This window comes from Podarcis raffonei, chromosome 3, assembly GCF_027172205.1.
Source record: "Podarcis raffonei isolate rPodRaf1 chromosome 3, rPodRaf1.pri, whole genome shotgun sequence".
NCBI classification, from domain to species: Eukaryota; Metazoa; Chordata; class Lepidosauria; order Squamata; family Lacertidae; genus Podarcis; species Podarcis raffonei.
In genome coordinates, this window is record NC_070604.1 from 118,744,615 (window position 1) to 118,762,544 (window position 17,930).

Sequence of the window (17,930 nt, forward strand, 5' to 3'; positions counted from 1 at the left end):
TTTGCATAGTCAATGAAGCAGAAGTAGATGTCTTTCTGGAACTCTCTAGCTTTCTCCATAATCCAGCGCATGTTTGCAATTTGGTCTCTGGTTCCTCTGCCTCTTCTAAATCCAGCTTGCACTTCTGGGAGTTCTCGATCCACATACTGTTTGAGCCTTCCTTGTAGAATTTTAAGCATAACCTTGCTAGCGTGTGAAATGAGTGCAATTGTGCGGTAGTTGGAGCATTCTTTGGCACTGCCCTTCTTTGGGATTGGGATGTAGACTGATCTTCTCCAATCTTCTGGCCACTGCTGAGTTTTCCAAATTTGCTGGCATATTGAGTGTAGCACCTTAACAGCATCATCTTTTAAAATTTTAAATAGTTCAGCTGGAATACCATCACTTCCACTGGCCTTGTTATTTGCAGTGCTTTCTAAGGCCCATTTGACTTCACTTTCCAGGATGTCTGGCTCAAGGTCAGCAACCACACTACCTGGGGTGTACGAGACATCCATATCTTTCTGGTATAATTCCTCTGTGTATTCTTGCCACCTCTTCTTGATGTCTTCTGCTTCTGTTAGGTCCTTACCACTTTTGTCCTTTATTATGGTAATCTTTGTACGAAATGTTCCTTTCATATCTCCAATTTTCTTGAACAGATCTCTGGTTCTTCCCATTCTGTTGTTTTCCTCTATTTCTTTGCATCACTCGTTTAAGAAGGCCTTCTTGTCTCTCCTTGCTATTCTTTGGAAATCTGCATTCAATTTCCTGTATCTTTCACTATCTCCCTCGCATTTTGCTTGCCTTCTCTCCTCCGCTATTTGTAAGGCCTCGTTGGACAGCCACTTTGCTTTCTTGCATTTCCTTTTCATTGGGATGGTTTTCGTTGCCGCCTCCTGTACAATGTTACGAGCCTCCATCCATAGTTCTTCAGGCACTCTGTCCACCAAATCTAAATCCTTAAACCTGTTCGTCACTTCCACTGTGTATTCATAAGGGATTTGACTTAGATTGTATCTTACCGGCCCAGTGGTTTTTCCTACTTTCTTCAGTTTAAGCTTGAATTTTGCTATAAGAAGCTGATGATCTGAGCCACAGTCAGCTCCAGGTCTTGTTTTTGCTGACTGTATAGAGCTTCTCCATCTTTGGCTGCAGAGAATATAATCAATCTGATTTCGATACTGCCCATCTGGTGATGTCCATGTGTAGAGTCGTCTCTTGTGTTGTTGGAAAAGCGTGTTTGTGATGACCAGCTTGTTCTCTTGACAGAACTCTATTAGCCTTTGCCCTGCTTCGTTTTGATCTCCAAGGCCAAACTTGCCAGTTGTTCCTTTTATCTCTTGCCTCCCTACTTTAGCATTCCAATCCCCTATGATGAGAAGAACATCCTTACAGATGTGTGCTGCTTACAGATTCTAAAAATGTTAAGTGGTTTATAAATGCTTTCAAATCAATTCAGGTTTGCTTTTATCAAAGTCACTCTAATGTTGTAAATTGTTTCCTGTGTTGCTTGGTTGTTGCTGTTTTTTTTAAAAAAATAAACCACTGTCTATAAAGATTTTTAATAATATAAACAAAATAAAAAAATGCCTTCCTTCAATACTGAAGATGTGTCTTCTTCTATCTGAAGAAGTGTCCATGCACACAAAAGCTCAACGGGAAATCCACACAGGATTATTATACTTGCTATCGGCTTAAGGTTGTTGATATTTACCTTAATATCAACAACCTCAGATATGCAGATGACACAACCTTGATGGCAGAAAGTGAGGAGGAATTAAAGAACCATTTAATGAGGGTGAAAGAGGAGAGCGCAAAATATGGTCTGAAGCTCAACATCAAAAAAACGAAGATCATGGCCACTGGTCCCATCACCTCCTGGCAAATAGAAGGGGAAGAAATGGAGGCAGTGAGAGATTTTACTTTCTTGGGCTCCATGATCACTGCAGATGGTGACAGCAGTCACGAAATTAAAAGATGCCTGCTCCTTGGGAGAAAGGCGATGGCAAACCTAGACAGCATCTTAAAAAGCAGAGACATCACCTTGCCAACAAAGGTCCGTATAGTTAAAGCCATGGTTTTCCCAGTAGTGATGTATGGAAGTGAGAGCTGGACCATAAAGAAGGCTGATCGCCGAAGAATTGATGCTTTTGAATTCTGGTGCTGGAGGAGACTCTTGAGAGTCCCATGGACTGCAAGAAAATCAAACCTCTTCATTCTGAAGGAAATCAGCCCTGAGTGCTCACTGGAAGGACAGATCCTGAAGCTGAGGCTCCAAGACAGAAGAAAAACCTATTTCAATGGGAGTTAAAATAGATGAAAATGTGAAAATAGCAGCTGAGTTATCAACTCAGGTCAACAATTTAGTACAAAAAAATTCAGAATTGATGAAAATAGTGCTAGACCTTAAAGGTAAAACACAGAACCCAGAGGAGGCTCAGAAAAAAATACAAAATGAAAATAGAGAGTTGAAAAGGGAATGCGATAAGATAAGGAAAGAAACAGCAGATCTGAAAGTGCAGCAGGATTCAACTTGCGACTCTATTGCGATGTTGCAAGTGCAGAGAAGGGAGAATACCCTAAGATTCAGAGGACTAACAGAGGACGCAGAGGAAATAATTGAGAAAAAAAATCTCAAAAGAGCTAGCAGCTTGGTTAGACCTAGAAGAAGCAGAAGTAGCACAAAAAATAGAAAAAGCATTCAGAGTCAAATCTAATGTAGCAAAAGCAAATAACTGGCCGGCTGACTGTTTAGTCTCTTTTAACTCTATGGATTTCAGAAATAGAATTTTACAAGCTAGTAACAAGAAGAAATTCCAATCGGAAGTAAATGATATTATCGTCCACAAGATTATTCCAAATCGGTTGATAAAAAAGAGAGAAGCTTACAGACCTCTGGCCGAGGCACTAAAGGCAAAGGCAGCGGACTATAGGTGGGAGTACCCTGAAGGCATCTCCTTTTTCTTTAAAGGGAAATGTAGAAAGTGCTTGTCGGCATTAGATGCGGACAAGTTCTGGAGACAGTACCGGAAGGAGCTTGGAGGAAAAAGGCAATTGTTGGGAGAATCAGAGGAAATTGAACAAACAGTTGAGAGTTAGGAGACAGATCTAAGAAGGGAATTTATTAAATGTATACTGAGACCTTGAATGTGTGTTTTTTTTTTAAACCCGTTGACGTATCATAAGAAATAAAGTATGGATTGTAAATTTATTACTTGGAACGTAAATGGTTTAAATGAAAAATCAAAAAGGAACAAGGTGGAACATATTCTGGTTAAGCAAAAATATGATCTAATCTGTCTGCAAGAAACCCATGTAGCGGAAAAACATAAAAGAGTATTAATAAATAAAAGATTGGGGCTTGAGTTTATTGCATCAAGTAAAGAAAAAAAGAGAGGGGTGGTAATCTATGTAAAACCTCAGCTGCAGCCAAAACTGCTTTACAATGATGAAAAAGGTCGAACAGTGATTATAGAGGTTAAGATCAATAATGAAAAGGTGATAGTTATTGGAATTTATGCACCAAATGAAAGAAAATCCGAATTCTATCAATTCCTAGAAGAAAAAGTCATAGAATATTTAGGGGGGGAAATTATATTATTAGGAGATTTTAATGGAGTAGTAAATCCAAACATGGACAGAACAATAAAGAAGAAAGAAAAGAGGCAGAACAAACTCCCAACTACATTTTTCCAATTAATAGAACTCCTGAATTTGTTTGACACTTGGAGGTTTAAGAATCCAACAGAGAAAGAATTTACACATTATTCAGAGCCACATAAATCGGCAGGACGAATCGACGAGATCTGGACAACAATGGATTTATTAAATAATATTACAAAAGCAGAAATCCATCCAAGGACAATTTCAGATCACAGCGCAGTCTGGGTTAACTTTAAAGGAAAATAAGAAAAGGTTAAAAGGTGGCAACTTAATGAGAGTATGCTAAACGAGGAAAAAACTGTACAGAAGGCCAAGCAAATCTTAGAAGAATATTTTAAGTTTAATTTAAATCAAGGAGTAGATCTAGAGACGGTTTGGGACGCGGGTAAAGCCGTCATAAGAGGCTTCTTTATCCAACAAAACGCATTCCAAAGGAAAATAAAGGAAGGAAATGGAGATCTGGGAGGAAATTAGAAAAAAGGAAAGGATCCTTTTCCAAAAACCAGAGGATGAACTAATTAAGCAAAGTATAAAAATTTTACAGACGCAATTCTCCATGATAATAAATGAAGAGATAGAATGGAAGATAAAATGGTTGAGACATAGAAATTTTGAATTTGCAAATAAACCTGGCAAACTTCTGGCCTGGCAATTAAAGAAGAAAAAGGAAGATAGAATTATCAATAAAATTAAAATTGAAGACAAATGGATTCAAGAACCGAAGGAAATTAGTAAAAACTTTGCTAGTTTTTTCGGAAAACTATATAAAGAAGATCCAGAGACTCTAGAAAAAAATAATGGATTATTTGGGCAAAAATAAACTACCAATAATACCTAAGGAAAAAACTGAAATCTTGAATTCACCAATAACAGCTATGGAGGTGCAACAAGCTATACAGAGATCAAAATTAGGAAAGACACCGGGCCCAGGTGGTCTTCCAGCTAATTACTATAAAAAGTTAGAACAAGCATTATTTCTTCCCATGAAAGACCTAATGAATAATCTTCTGGCAAATGGAAAGCTACCGAAAACCTGGAAGGACAGCTTTATTACTCTTATCCACAAACAGGGAACAGATGCCTCAAACATGGCCAATTACAGACCCATTGCACTGCTAAATAACGATTACAAGATATTCGCAGACATTCTTGCAAATAGATTAAAAATGGTGCTGAAAGAGATAATTCATAAAGATCAAACCGGATTTCTTCCCGGACGATTTATGCAATCCAATATTAGATGTGTGATTAATGTATTAGAATATTTGGATATTAAAATTGATAAACCAGCAGCTATTATGTTGGTGGACGCTGAAAAGGCTTTTGACAATGTGTCCTGGAAGTTTATGAAAAAATTAATGGAAGAAATCGGACTGGGAGAAAATATTTGTAAAGGAATAAATGCCATCTATTTGGAACAATATGCAAAATTGATCATCAACGGAAGAATTACTGAGGAGTGCAAAATAAACAAGGGAACCAGACAGGGCTGCCCACTATCACCACTGATATTTATCTTGGTGATGGAAGTCTTGAACAATCAGCTTCTTAAAGGTATCACTCTGGGAAACAAAACATATAAAATTAAAGCTTTTGCGTACGATTTACTTGTTATGACTGAAAACCCTAAAGAAAGTCTGAAAAGAGTGCTGGAATTGATTAAAGAATTTGGAGAAGTGGCAGGCTTTAAGCTGAATATAACAAAAACAAAAATGCTTGTTAAAAATGTAACCACAGAAGAAAAGGATGACTTAGAAAAAATATTGGACCGGAAAATCTCTTCAAAAACGAAATACTTGGGTATTTGGATCACCCCCAAGAACATAAACTTATTTCAGGATAATTACACCAAAACTTGGTTAGAGATTAGAAGAAACTTGGTAACCTGGAGTAAACTAAAATTAACATTTCTGGGTAGGATTTCCATTATAAAGATGAATGTGCTTCCAAAATTAATCTTTTTATTTCAAATGATTCCAATACTGGGCGAAGCAGGTTGTCTCAAGATATGGCAAAGAGAAATTTCCAAATTCCTGTGGGAAGGGAAGAAACCTAGGATTAAACACCTGATCTTAATAGACATAAAAGAGAGAGGAGGCTTTTCCCTACCCAACCTAAAACTTTACTACGAGGCAGCCTGCTTCACCTGGCTAAAAGATTGGTGCACGTTGCAGGATCCGGACCTCCTGGACCTGGAAGGTTTTGACAACCGTTGGGGATGGCACGCCTACCTAATATATGGAAAAGTGAAAATTCATAAAAATTTTACCAACCATATAATAAGAAACTCACTCTTTGCTGTATGGGAAAAATATAAAGACCTGATGGAGCCTAAAGTCCCGTGGTGGACTTCTCCTGTAGAAGCCATAGCAGTAAAACGGAAAAATACTTAGGAAAGCTGGCCAACATATAAAATACTTCTAAAAAATGAAGATAACCAAATAAAATTTAAAAACTTTGAGGAAATAAGAGAACACATTTCAGACTGGTTCCAATACCATCAGCTATTTGAAAAATTTAAATCTGACAAACAAAAGGGGTTCTCAACAGAAACTTCCTGATCCGAATCTGATCTTGTAAATTCTAAAAGAAAAACTCTTTCCAAAACTTACCGACTCCTCCTTGACTGGACAGTCAAGGAGGAGGAGGTAACAGTGGCAATGGTGAGGTGGTCCCAGGATTTTGGCTATTCAATAACCGTGGCCCAATGGGAAAATTTATGGAAGATCAATTGGAAATTTACAAATTGTTACACGATTAGAGAGAACTTTCAGAAAATGCAACATCGTTGGTATCTAACACCATGGAAACTTTCAAAAATGTATAAAAATGTGTCAAGTAATTGTTGGAGATGCGGAGACTCAGGAACATTCTACCATATGTGGTGGATATGTAGGAAAATACAGGTATTCTGGGAGAGTATACATGCAGAACTGCAAAAAATGCTAAAGATCTCTTTCAATAAAAAACCAGAGGCCTGCCTCCTGGGAATAACAGATTTGGATATTCCACAAAAGAGGAAGGTTATCTTTTTATATGCGACAGCAGCAGCAAGAGTTTTGATCGCAGGAAAGTGGAAGAGTGATGAGGTCCCCTCTGTGCAAGATTGGATCCAAAAGCTGACAGAATATGCCGAATTAGATGGTTTATCAGAAAAAATAAAGAATAAATCAAAACAGGAATTTATTTCTAAATGGGAGGTTTTCAAAGAATATCTGAAAAATAAATATAGTAGTTTAAATTCTGTTGCAGCATTCGAGGAACTTCAGTAATAGTTGCAAGGTAGATATAAGAAATTAGATTTATTGAGAATAAGTTTAATTATGAAAAAAATGTGTATTGGCAATGAGTAATATGAATTTGAAATATGGAATAGACGGGAGGTTGGGTCTTTAGTGTTAAGACCAATAGATGTTTTATTGTTTGCTAAGAAAATGCTGTGTCTATGGTTATTTTTGTAATTTGTGTGTAATTTGGTATTTGTGTTTTGTTGTTGTTGTTTTTCTTGTTGTATAAATAAAATAAAATGGGGGGGGGAGAAGGCTGATCACCGAAGAATTGATGCTTTTGAATTATGGTGCTGGAGGAGACTCTTGAGAGTCCCATGGACTGCAAGAAGATCAAACGTATCCATTCTTAAGGAAATCAGCCCCGAGTGCTCACTGGAAGGACAGATCGTGAAGCTGAGGCTCCGATACATTGGCCACCTCATGAGAAGAGAAGACTCCCTGGAAAAGACCCTGATGCTGGGAAAGATGGAGGGCACAAGAAGAAGGGGACAACAGAGGACGAGATGGTTGGACAGTGTTCTCGAAGCCACCAGCATGAGTTTGACCAAACTGCGGGAGGCAGTGGAAGACAGGAATGCCTGGCGTGCTCTGGTCCAGGTGTCACGAAGAGTCGGACACGACTAAACGACTAAACAACAACAACCCTGCCCATCTGGGCGGCTTCCAACAAAATATTAAAATAAAATATTCTATTAAACATTCAAAGCTTCCCTTAAAAGGGCTGCCTTCAGACATCTAAAGAAACATCTGGTTAAGTCTAGCAAGCATCAAAAAAACTTTGATGACAATTACATTCTGGCTACTCATTTGATCTCTTGTCTGGTGAGCTGAAGTTACCTTACGCAACATATCCTCAGAAATCCACATCTCCCCCTCTGAATGAAGGGATAGATACAACCTCCAAATCTGCAAACACCACCGCATTGTTGACTATTCCCTGCTGTTAGCTGGGCAGATCCTACACAGAGGAAGAAAAATAGGTTACTGTCCACTGGGGAGAGGAGAGGAAATTCAAAAGAGGAAGAAAGGGAGGCACAAGTTCAGGAATGGGGGATTCCGCGACTCTCTGGATGTTGGGGTGTTCCACTCCCAGCACCTCTCAGCCATTAGCTGAAGTTGCTCCCCATTCCTGCTTCAGAATCACTTCATCAGAAATGGGACCTTCAACGAAGTGCTTATAGTTCAGAGTGCTCCTTTTCATGGTCTCAGCTGGCCATGCCCTCATCCCTGGTACACCATTCCATGCACCCTCCTCTCCAGTCCCCACCCCCACAAATAGACAATGGGCCTCATTAGTCTGTGGGCTGCTTTTTTGGGTGGGAGAAGGTTTCCTGAGTCCCTCACCCTTAAAATTTTTTTGAATATCTGCTGTGCTTGAGGTCCTCCCCCAAGCATCCCTTTTGTGCAAGGATGGCGTTGTTTTGCCTTCATGGAAACCAGGATTCCAAGTGAGTTTCCTATTGGTTTATAGGAGAGGATGGAGGACATCACTGGGTCATCTACTCCACCCTGTGAACAATGCAGAGAATCCAGAATGTGAGCTTCCCCCAACAGATGGCTCTTCAGTGAGCGAGAGCCCACCACAGCTGCTCTTACCATCAAGAAGGTTTTTCTAATGTTCAACTGAAACCTATGCATCACTTGATCCAAATAGTCCTGCCCTCTGGGGCAGCAGAAAGCAAGTATTTTCCCTCTTCGGTGGAACAGCCAAGCATCAACTCATCATCTCCAAGGAGGGTTTGGGGAGACTCTTGCCTAGCACCCCAGAGAGCCACTGCCAGATATGTAGACTGTATTGAGCCAGGTAGACCATGGACTGGGCCATGCCTCTGCCTGAAATTTAGCTAGAAGGCCACCAGTGCTAGTTCAAGCAAGTATCTTCTGGCTGTCAGTGTCCACTAAAGAAACATCTCTAGCTATTTTTATTTATTTATTTTATTTAAAAGCATTTGCAAGCAGCTTAATGGTTTAGAAATCTCAACCAACTGTAGAGCAGAAGCTGCTACAGTTCTGCGCAAGTGTGCAATGGGAGTTGCAGCGCATGGTGCAGGGTGCAGCTTCTGGGGATACCCATTTCTGATGGAAGGACCAAGCCACTTTCCTTCTATGGTATAAAAGTTAGAGAGAAACGCTTGTTCCCTTTGCAGGGCCACAGAACAACGTCTTGATTCCTCTTCCCCTTCCCATTGGCTGACAAGTGTCCCTCTCCCTTACCTGAGGAAGACAGGAGCAGCAAAGAGAGAACTGCCATGCACAACTGGAGGATCTTCATGACTCAGCTGGGATGGAGCAATGCGGGAAAGCTGGATTCAGTCTTACAAACAAGGCCAAGTCTCAAAGGTTTCCAGGGCAAGACAGAGCTTTCGATATTTATAGGATCCTTGGGACGTTGTGACACAGGGAGCGGTTGAAGGGAAACTTGCCAAAATCAAAGGCCATTGGAAAGGTATTGCTACAGTCTGTCAGTCAGAGCAGTTTGCACAAAGACAGCATCCCAGCTACAGACCACAAACGTTAAGGACAGTTTCAAGTTGCCTCTTTCCTCTCTCAGCATTTCCTCATTCTTACAAAACAAAAATTGCCTACCTATCTTAAGACAATGTGGGTTTTTTAAAAAAAATTAAATAGAAGTATTTAAAACAAGCAATAGAGCAGGAATATACAGTGTAGCAACAACAAAAAAGTTTGGAGATTTAAAACACAAACTGAAAAAATGAATAGGCTCATAGTGTACATTAGGCACTTTGAAGATGAAGCAAAGGGGGTTTCAAACTACAAATTAATCCAAAGATTGGAATACCATCAAGCCAAAGAGAAAAACAGATAATTGGCAGCTGCAGGATGCTTTAGTGTTTTTCAAGACATCCAAAACCTGGAGTAGCCAATGTGGCTGCAGTTCCCATCATTCTGTAGCCTTCCTTTCTGAAAGCTAGTATTCTACATGCAAGGAGGTTTTGTGTTGATCAGTCTGATGTGGGAGGTCTTCTCTACTAGAGGTATAGGTAAAAGGTAAAAGGTAAAGGACCTCTGGATGGTTAAGTCCAGTCGAAGGCGACTATGGGGTTGCAGCTCTCATCTCGCTTTCAGGCTGAGGGAGAAGGTGTTTGCCCACAGACAGCTTTCCGAGTCATGTGGCCAGCATAACTAAACTGCTTTTGGTGCAACGGAACACTGTGACCGAAACCAGAGAGCACAGAAACGCCGTTTACCTTCCCGCAGCAGCGGTACCTATTTATCTACTTGCACTGGTATGCTTTTAAGCTGCTAGCTTGGCAAGAGCTGGGGCAGAGCAATGGGAGCTCACCTCGTCACGGGGATTCAAACCGCCGATCTGATCGGCAAGCCCAAGAGGTATAAGCAGAGGCTGAATAGTCATCTCTTAAGGATGCTGCAGTTCCAACCTGTACTGGAGATTCTTCCCTGAGCTTAAGGTTGGACCAGGCTGTCTCCAATATCCTTTCCAGCAATGACTTCTGAAATATATCAAGTTACTATGGGAGGGTTTCCATCTCTTGGTGTCTGAGACCCGCCATGTTTTTCCAAAGGAGGCCAGAGGTAGGGTGTGTGTTTTAGAAGATAGGAAGCTACCTCATATTGAGTCCATTTAGCTAAGCATTGCCTAAAAGTGTCATAAACACTCTCCTTCCATTCCAGTCTTTCCTTTCAACCTCCCTCAGCCACTTACCACAGACATGACTACCCTCCAAAATCTCCATCCCCCTGACCCACAACCCCTTTCTTTCATCCCAGTGCTCCATCTTCCTCATCCACAGCACTGCAAATGCACCCTTTACCCCCAGCCCCTTCCACCTGCTACCTCCCCAGTTCGTCCTCTTCTCCAGCATTCTGCATGCTGTCTAGAAAGATTTTTAATAATCTCAATGGCCTTGGCCCAGTATACCTGAAGGAGCATCTCCACCCTCTTCATTCAGCTATAGACCTTGTTTAGAACCTCGAACCCAGATAATAGAAAATTGGCAACCAGTGCATCTCTGAGCAGCGTAACATGTTGTCCCCAGTAGCTGCTTCTGTGTGGCGTCTGGCTGCTGATTTCTACTAGTTTTATCAACACTGTTTACAAGGTTTAGCCTCACGGAAAAACCAAAACATAACTCGTGGTGGTTATAGGGTATATGCTGGAGAGGTTGCCACACCTCCCTTCCCATTTTGTCATATTTCACTATCCTCATTGTGGCTCAACAGACTGTTTTGGGAGAATCCCTTCTCCTATTAGGGTTCTTTTCTACAGATCTGCTTTGCTTCTGCACAATCGTGCTGGTTGAAACCTCTGTCTCATGAGGGCAAGGTGCTATTTTGGCTGCATAAGCAAGGACGCATACCTGAAAACAGGAAAGAGAGGGAATGTGGTTTTTTAATTTGCTTTTATTGCAAGGGACAAGCTGGTATAATCATGGAACATTTTGTGGTGGCTTATTCTTTCGATCCAGATGTTTTGGTGAAGAAGCAGAAGGCGTCTCTAGCTGGGGATGAAGCAGCATTCTACGTGGCTCTTAAAAGATCTTGGGTAAGCAGACCTCCTCCATCAGTCTAACCTGTTTGAAAACAAAGCAAAATATAAAGCAGTTATTTCCATTTCACCTGGAATCAGATGTCAAAATGATGAACATAGGAAGGCGGAGCATTGCAGGCAATGAATGAGCTAAGGCAATCAATAACAAGTATTTCAGGGAAATGTAAACTCCTGTGGACAAGAACAAAAACGTTTCTGAGCACAATTCGAAGTGTTGGTGCTGACCTTTAAGGCCCTAAACGGCCTTGGCCCAGTATACCTGAAAGAGCATCTCCACCCTCATCATTCAGCCCAGATACTGAGGTCCAGCGGCGAGGGCCTTCTGGAGATTCCCTCCCTGCAAGAAGTGAGGTAACAGGGAACCAGGCAGAGGGCCTTCTCAGTGGTGGCGCCCACCCTGTGGAACGCCCTCCCAACAGATGACAAGGAAATAAACAACTATCTGACTTTTAGAAGACATCTGAAGGCTGCCCTGTTTAGGGAAGTTTTTATGTTTGATGTTTCATCGTGCTTTTAATAATCGGTTGGGAGCCACCCAGAGTGGTTTGGGAAACCCAGCCAGATGGGTGGGGTATAAATAACAAATTGTTGTTGTTGTTCTTTTCTTGTCATGGTTTTCTGTATATATTTGTATTTTTCTAGAGAAGATCCCCAGCTCATCTGAGAACTGAAAAACAACAAAAAATGACGAATGAAGGAAAATGGAAGATATAGGCAATATAAACAAGCAAAAGAAAAGAAAAATGAGGCATGCCTAGGACTCTACTGTCAGATTCTGATGAACAAATGAGAACAGATTCCAGTTACAGAATCAAGTCTGAGACTGTACAAACTCTTTAGAGATATTGACATGAGTTTTCAGAATGAAGGATGAAAAGAGTTATGTGAGGAGTATGGGGAAATCCTGGTACTAAATTTGAGTCGGACCTTTTCTCTTTTGCTCTATGGGAAAGCAAAGAATGGCACCATGATTTAAATGATATGTTAATGAGCTGAGGAATGCAATGCATATGGCAATTCCATTAGTCCTACATGTTAAGTATATCTCAGCAAGGGCTACAACACTAGAAGGTAAGAAGAGGCTGTGGTAATTGCAAAAGGATATGGGGGAAAACTCAGGTGTGTTTCCTTGGCTGTAAGTCCGATTGTGGTTCACAGAAATGAGTCTTTAGTCAAGCGATTGTGGAGAGAAGCCTGAAGACCCTGAAATCAGAGGCTCCTTGACATGCTCATCCTGGAGGGTTCGGGCCGTGGATGCTATTTGTGAGATTACGCTTACCTCTGGCAGGTTCTTCAATCTCTTGTTTGGGGAACCGAGATTACTTTTCTTTGCAACACTTAATCTTCCCCCCGCAGCTTCCAATCTCAGGAAAATTGATGCACGTACGAGGTAAGCAACTACCACCTTGAGCCTTGCATGCTTCCCTACTCTGTGGTGTCTCCTGGGCAAATCCTGCACAAAGAGAGAGAGAGAGAAAATATCACTGTACACTGCAGAGAGAAAAGTAATATTATGGGTTTTCAGAAGGCAAAGAAAATTCAGAAGAGGAAGAAAAAGGGGGTACAAGTTCATTGGCACATCAGGATACAGTGCCATTCCAACTCAAACCTCCAGTTCCTTCAACCATTTGCCATACTCATTGTCCTGCACCTCCTTGGAGACCAGTGAGGAGGGAAGCTTGTTGCAGCTTGAGACAAAGAATCCCAGCATTCTTCAGCAACCTCTTCACCACGACCCCTCCTCTGCTTCAGCCTTGGAGTCTGAACTGCTCCCTGTCACAGGTTCCTCCTGCTCACTAAACCCTGTTGCCCCTTTGGCACACTCCACCTCCTCCCAATCTTCTCCCTCTGACCTCTCCTCAGTGTCCCACCACCAATCCCCACGATCTGAGCTTTCTTTCTCTGGGATTTCCATTTGGGGGTTCCCAGCTGGCACGTCAACACCACTCCTCCTCGTCCAGCCAGTCCCTGACACATGTTCTCCATCCCTGCTTTGGAATCCATAGAAATGGGATCTTCAAGAATATTGCAACACGTTATACGTAGGCTGCCTCAGAAGACAGTTTGGAAACTTTAGCTGATGTAGAATTTGGTGGCCTGGTTGCTCACCTGGCCAAGAGGGCCCAAGCATATTACACCATTCCTGGCCCAACTGCACTGGCTACCGATTAATTTCCAGCCCCAATTCAATGTTCTGGTTTTGACTTATGAAGGCTTAAATGGCTCAGGGTTGCAATACCTCCAGGTCTGCCTCTCTCTCAGCGGTTCTCAATCTGTGGGTCCCCAGATGTTGTTGGGCTACAACTCCCATCTTCCCTGAGCTCTGGCCTTGCTAGCTAGGGGTGATGTGAGTTGTAGTTCAACAACATCTGGAGACCCACAGGTTGAGAAACCTGTTCCAGAGGAACCGGCCCAGACCCTGTGATCACCATCTGAGGCCCTTCTTCATTTGCACCCTCCACGAGAGGTCTGGAGGGTGGTAACGCGAGATTGGGCTTTTATCTGCTGGTCCATGTTTGCGGAATGCTCTCCCCAAGGTGGAACACCTGGAGCCATCATGGCATATATTTGTGCACCAAGCCAAAGCTTTGCTTTATAACCAGGCCTTTGACCTTGAACTAACAAATTTGATAATACAATAAAATAAGGAAGTGTTTATAGTTCTGAGTAGTGCTCTTCTCTCCATTCCATTTTCCCTCCCCAGTTTTACACGCACACACCCACACACTTTACAGACCTCTTTAGGATATGGGATTATTTGAAGGGGGGCTGTCCCTAACATTTACTGCGGTTTTCCCTGCCCTAAAGCTTCTTGGAGCTGCTGCAAATCTTAAGGTGCTCCTCAACCCTTGTTGATATGTCCCTCTTCTGCTTGAGTGCTGTTGCTTTGAACAATGCAGGGAATCCAGCACTTGAGCTCTCCAGTAAGGATCTGCAAATGTTTAGCTGAAATCTACACTCCTATAACTTAGGCCAGTTATAGATCTAATTTCTCATTGGCAGCAGAAAGTAAACATTTCCACCCTTTCATGGAGCGGACAAGCATCAACCCAGGATCTCCAGGCTGTGGCTCTTTCCTTGAGAGCCACAGTCAGTTGGTATAAACAGTATTAAGCTAGGTGGACCAGTGGCAGAAGGGTTAAAAGTACTGAGCTGTTCTCAAAACCTTTGAATAGTGTTGTTTCCCAGCCCCAATAAGCAGGACCTGAAGACAACCGCCTTCTTCTGTATCACTTACCAGACGTAGCCAGCAGCAGCAAAGACAGAATAGCCAAACATAGCGGGAGGATCTTCATGGCTCTGTTAGGATAGACGGTGCAGTGAGACTGGGTGCAGGGCCACAGGCCAGAAGGTTGTCAGGAGAGAGCCGAGTGATCCATATTTGTAGGATCCTTGGGAAGCTGTTTCCTCCCACTTCCTTGCAAAGTCCAGCAAGTCGTCACCATGCCCTGAAGGAAAGTGGGGCTGCTGGTTCAGCCATCAGCACACTGTCTTCCCCAGAATGACATGTAGAGATGGAAAGATTAGAGGTTTGGCCCATTGTGAGACCTGCAGGCACAAAGACTGGAAGAAGCACCCAGATGAGTCACTGAGCAACTACTGTTAGAACTAAAGCCTGTGTACTGGAAGAGGCAAAGGTCACCAGTGTCAAAGGAATGATTCTTCAAGATCAGCATCGTTGGACTGGCCATGTTGTTCAGCTGCTTGATTAGTGGTCAACAAAAGAGGTTTAAAGATTCTCTAAAGGCAAATCTAAGAAAAAGTAGTATAAACACAGAAAAATGGGACACACTGGGCTGTGAGCACTCCAATTGGAGAACAGCCTTTATCAAAGGTACCATGGTCTTTGAAGACGCTCACACTCAGGACAAAGGGAAGAAACATGCTACAAGGAAGACACGCTTGGCAAACCCTCACCATGATCAACTCCCAGCTGGAAACCTATGTCCCCACTGTGGAAGCACATGTGGATCCAGAATTGGCCTCCACAATCACTGACGGTCTCACTGTTAATACCGTGTTTATGGAAGACAATCTTACTTGGCTACGAGTGATCGCCAAAGAGGAAGAAGGAGGAGGAGGAGGCTGTTAGATCTATGGCTTAATTGCTATAGACCGATAAGGACCTTTGACTCTCAATTGTTTAATGGGGCAGCAAAAAGCCTTTTGCCCCTCCGCTCCCCCTTCTATTCTAAATTATATGCCTAAAATAAAGGAAAGCTTGGGAGGAACCAGGAGTGGGAATTTTGTGTAGAAAGACAATGAACTCCACTCAGTTCAGATACTGAAACCCAATTCCTGGGAGTGGGTTATGTTCACATGAGCACCTTGAAGCACCTTGGAACTTCATTTGGTAGAAAGCAGAAGGGTTAAAAGGACTGAGCTGTTCTCAAAACCTTTGAATAGTGCGGTTTCCCAGCCCCACTATGCACGACCTGAAGACAACTGCCTTCTTCTTTATCACTACCATACGTAGCCAGGAGCAGCAAAGACAGAATAGCCAAACATAGCGGGAGGATCTTCATGGCTCTGTTAGGATAGACAGTGCAGTGAGACTGGGTGCAGGGCCACAGGCCAGAAGGTTGTCAGGAGAGAGACGAGTGATCCATATTTGCAGGATCTTTGGGAAGCTGTTTCCTCCCACTTCCTTGCAAAGTCCAGCAAGTCGTCACCATGCCCTGAAGGAAAGTAGGGCTGCTGGTTCAGCAATCAGCACACTGTCTTCCCCAGAATGACATGTAGAGATGGAAAGATTGGAGGTTTTGGCCCATTGTGAGATCTGGAGGACACAAAGACTGGAAGAAGCACCCAGATGAGTCACTGAGAACCTACTGTTAGAACTAAAGCCTGTGTACTGGAAGAGGCAAGGTCACCAGTGCGATCGCTGAAAAATGGGAAACACTGGGCTGTGAGCACTTCAATTGGAGAACAGTCTTAATCAAAGGTAACATGGTCTTTTAAGATGCACGAACTCAGGACAAAGGGAAGAAACGTGCTACGAGGAAGGCACGCTTGATAACCCTCACCATGATCAACTCCCTCCTGGAAACCAGTGTCCCCACTGTGGAAGGACATGTGGATCCAGAATTGGCCTCCACCATCACTGACGGTCTCACTGTTAATACTGTGTTTATGGAAGATGTAGGATATATTGCTGTTTTAATGGCATTCTTTGCTTTTAATATTGTGTGCTGCTTACAGATTTTTAAAATGTTAACTGGTTTATAAATGCTTTCAAATCAATTCAGGTTTACTGTTATCAAAGTGACTATAATGTTGCAAATTGTTTACTGTCATGCTTGGTTGTTGTTTTTTTAAAGAAAACCACTGTCTAGAAAGATTTTTAATAATCTCAACAGCCTTGGCCCAAGTACACCTGAAGGAGCTTCTCCACCCTCTTCATTCAGCTATAGACCTTGTTTAGAACCTCGAACCCAGATAATAGAAAATTGGCAACCAGTGCATCTCTGAGCAGCGTAACATGTTGTCCCCAGTAGCTGCTCCTGTGTGACGTCTGGCTGCTGATTTCTACTAGTTTTATCAACTCTGTTTATAAGGTTTAGCCTCACGCAAAAACCAAAACATAACCTGTGGTGGTTATAGGGTACATGCTAGGGGGGTTGCCACACCTCCCTTCCCATTTTGTCATATTTCGTTATCCTCATTGTGGCTCAACAGACTGTTTTGGGGGATCCTTCCGCCTTCTAGGGTTCTTTTCTAAAGATCTGCTTTGCTTCTGCACAGCCATGCTGGTTGAAACCTCTGTCTCATGAGTGAACAGTGTCAAAGTAATGATTTTTCCACATCAGTATCATTGGACTGGTCATGTTGTTGTGCTTAATTATCATCTTCCAAAGCAACTACTCTATTCCCAACTTAAAAATGGAGAGTGTAATGCTGGTGGACAACAAAAGAGGTTTAAAGACTCTCTGAAGGCAAATCTAAAAAAAGTAGGATCCAGAATTGGCCTCCACTGTTAATACCGAGTTTATGGAAGACAATTTTACTCGGCTATGAGTGATCGCCAAAGAAGAAGAAGAAGACTATTAGATCCATGGCTGATTTGCAATAGACTAATAACGACCTTTCACTTCTCTTTCCCGCAATGCTGCTGCACACAAAGGGGTGAGCAGGCTTGTGTTCTGAATGGATAGTGGTTGGAGCAGGGGTGTAGAGTGGGGAAGGCCAGGGAGAATGTAGCCCTGGGTAGATGATTTTGAGGAGGCGAGAACCAGGCAATTCTCCCTGCCCTGCCCTGCCTGCAGCCAGGGGTCTTTGGGTTCTGGAGCCCGACCTGGCCTTGTCACCTTGCCTCTGGGTGCTTCTCTGAAAGGGCGCCCAGCAAGTGCTGGAAGGATGTGTATGCCAAAGTTCGTGATGGTCAACTGGGCTGTTGTGGGCAAGAGCATTGCAGCATGGCCCCATGAAACCTCTGTGCTCCAAGCCGTCCCAGCAGAAGTGGC